This window comes from Otolemur garnettii, unplaced genomic scaffold, assembly GCF_000181295.1.
Source record: "Otolemur garnettii isolate 467f Iridium unplaced genomic scaffold, OtoGar3 scaffold00341, whole genome shotgun sequence".
Lineage (NCBI taxonomy): Eukaryota > Metazoa > Chordata > Mammalia > Primates > Galagidae > Otolemur > Otolemur garnettii.
Genome location: NW_003852736.1, coordinates 106,369 through 109,388, shown reverse-complemented (window position 1 = coordinate 109,388; position 3,020 = coordinate 106,369).

Here is a 3,020-nt window from a genome sequence, read left to right as displayed (position 1 = left end):
AACAGAGTGAGAAGGTGTCATCTATGAACTAGAAGCAGGCACTCTCCAGAGACTGAATCTGCTGGCACCTGATCTTGGACTTCCAGACTCCAGAACTCCAGAAAATAAATTTCTGTTCTTTATTAACCATCCAGTCTGTGGTATTCTGTCATGACAGCCCAAATGAACTAAGGCTATAAATAAAAAAAGGCAAGAAAAACTAAGTGAAAATGCAGAGTAATTTGAAACCTTGTACAATGGTATGGGAATGTAAAATTGTTCAGCCTCAAAAACTGTACACAAAAGTTTTTAGCAGCAGCATTGTTCATAGTAGCACAAAATTTGGAACTAATTGTCCATCAACTGATGAATGCATTAACAAAATGTGATATAGGGCAGTGCCTGTGGCTCAAAGGTATAGGGCACTTGCCCCACATGCCGGAGGTGGCAGGTTCAAACCCAGCCCTGGCCAAAAACTGCAAAAAAAAAAAAAAAAAAAAGTGATATAACCACATAATGGAAAATTATTCAGCAATAAAAAGGAATGAAGTATTGATATCTACTGAAACATGAATGAACACTGACAAATTATGCAAAAGAAGCTATTCTTCATTTAAAAACCCATTCTGTAGATTCCATTTGTATTAAAATTTTAAAATAGACAAATTTATATAGAAAGATGGTAGATTAGTAGTTGCCTAGTGCTGGGGTCAGAGAGGGTCTGGAGAATGACCTGGGCCCAGGGTTCCTTTTTTGAGGCAATGAGAAAATATTCTAAAATTATATTTTGATAATGGTTTCATAGCTATGAATATACTGAAAACCAGTGATTTTTTATTTTAAATGCACAACTTTTATGTTATTTAAATCATATCTCAATATTTTTAAAATGAAAAATGTAATTTCTCTCTGTTATTAAAACAAATTCATAATATGATACTTGAGTTGTTCCAAGTCTTTGGTATGGTTGGAGGTTTTGTTTTTTATCAGGGGTGCTGAAGCTGCTGCTACTGCATGTTACTTGCTAGCTATCTCCGGTTTTACTTAAAAAAAAAAAAAAGAGTCTTTGACACACGTGTCTGATTAGCTCAGTTATTTTTTTTAGTTAATCCCCCACCCCCCCCTTTTTTTTTTTTTTTTGCAGTTTTTGGCCAGGGCTGAGCTTGAACCCACCACCTCTGGTATATGGGGCTGACGTCCTACTCCTTTGAGCCACAGGTGCCACCCACTAATCCCCTTTTTTACCCTTAAGAAACAGGCTGTTTAGGGCAGTGCCTGTGGCTCAGTGAGTAGGGCGCCAACCCCATATACTGAGGGTGGCGGGTTCAAACCCAGCCCTGGCCAAACTGCAACAAAAAATAGCTGGGCGTTTGGGGGATGCCTGTAGTCCCAGCTACTCAGGAGGCTGAGGCAAGAGAATCGCCTAGGCCTAGGAGTTGGAGGTTGCTGTGAGCTGTGACGGTATGGCACTCTACCAAGGGCAATAAAGTGAGACTCTGTGTCTTAAAAAAAAAAAAAAAGAAAGAAAGAAATAGGCTATTTATCTTCAATGCTCCTTTTTTTCAGTCTGTTATCCTACAAAATCAGATATTATTGTATCCTGCTCATTCTACTAGATGGTAAATGATAAATTTCCCTTTGGGGTAAGTTATATCTATAATATATACAAGAGTTAACATAGAAGGACTGAGACTGCTATCTTTAGAAAGGCCTCCTTGCAAAATTGGACTTTAGCTGTCATCTTCAATTTTGGAAGTATTCCCAGCATTCTCTAACTGATAAGAATGACTCACTGTGCTCAGACTGTGGGAACAATATGGTTTATGCTGAACACTTGCTTTCTTTCTAAGTGTCTGGATCTTGGTACACACTCAACAGAGGGTGCCTACATACCCAGCCCCCAGTACAAACCTTGGGCACTGAGCCTCCCAGAGTTTTCTCAAGTAAACAACATTTTACATGTGTTGTCTCAACTGGTTGCTGGAGGAAGTAAGTGTGATCTGTGTGAATTCACTAGAAGAGGATATTTATAAGCTTCAGTCTGGTTTCTTTCGGGCATCACCCCATCTTTTCCCTTTGCTGATTTTGTTTTGTAGCCTTTCACTAGAGAAAATAACGGCTTTAAGTACAACTATAATCTATGTTCTGTGAGTCATCCCTGTGAATCATGGATGGTCTTGGAGCCCCCTGACACAGTGGTGGCTGCAGTAAGATGTACTAGAATGCCCCTAACTCATTAAAATATGGGAAAAGCATTGTTTGGGAACTAGAAGGATGAAAGAGTAGGAAATAACAAAACTTTTTTGTCTAGGTAGCTCTAGAGTTATTCTGTAGTGAGAAGCCAAAGTAAACCTGGAATTGGAAAATAAGATCTGACCCCTGGAGAATTGGCTTGCTAGATCCCCTGGCTGCTTTTAGCTAAATGAGGAAAATAGTGGAAAATGCCTTTGGTTTAGGACTTACTGCAGGCTGCAGAAAACAGGCCCTCAAACTCGAAAAGGTGACCTTAAACAAGTTGAAAATGTTTAAAATCTTCATTTTTTTCTCCTTTAAGTGGGAGGAAAAATGGTTAAATTCAGTTCCCAGAACTGAGACTTATCAACTGAGCAAGGACTTAGGTAAACCAGAGGGGGGAAGGCGTGAAGGGCACTCTAGCTATCTCTTTGGCCTAGCTGCTACACAGCAGCATACCTACACCCTTGCATTCTAGCCTGGATCTCAGGAATCTGTAATGTTAAAGCCCATAAATCTGAACTTCCTGCTAGGGGTGTGAGTGAATTTTCAATGAGGAGAAAAAGGGAGGATTTTTTTAAAAGGGTTTTCATTTTGTGGCAATTGAACCTGGGTGTATAATAAAAATTTATATAAAATGTTATTTGCTTGTAATTTCATCAATGCTCACAAGGATAATCCCAATTAGGGAAAGTTGAAAAATAGTGTTGGCGGAACACAACTTCCTTGCTTTTTGCTACTAATAGGCAGATGGGAATTCCCACTCCTTTGAGTACTGGAAACAGAGTTTTTTTTTTTTTTTTTTTTTT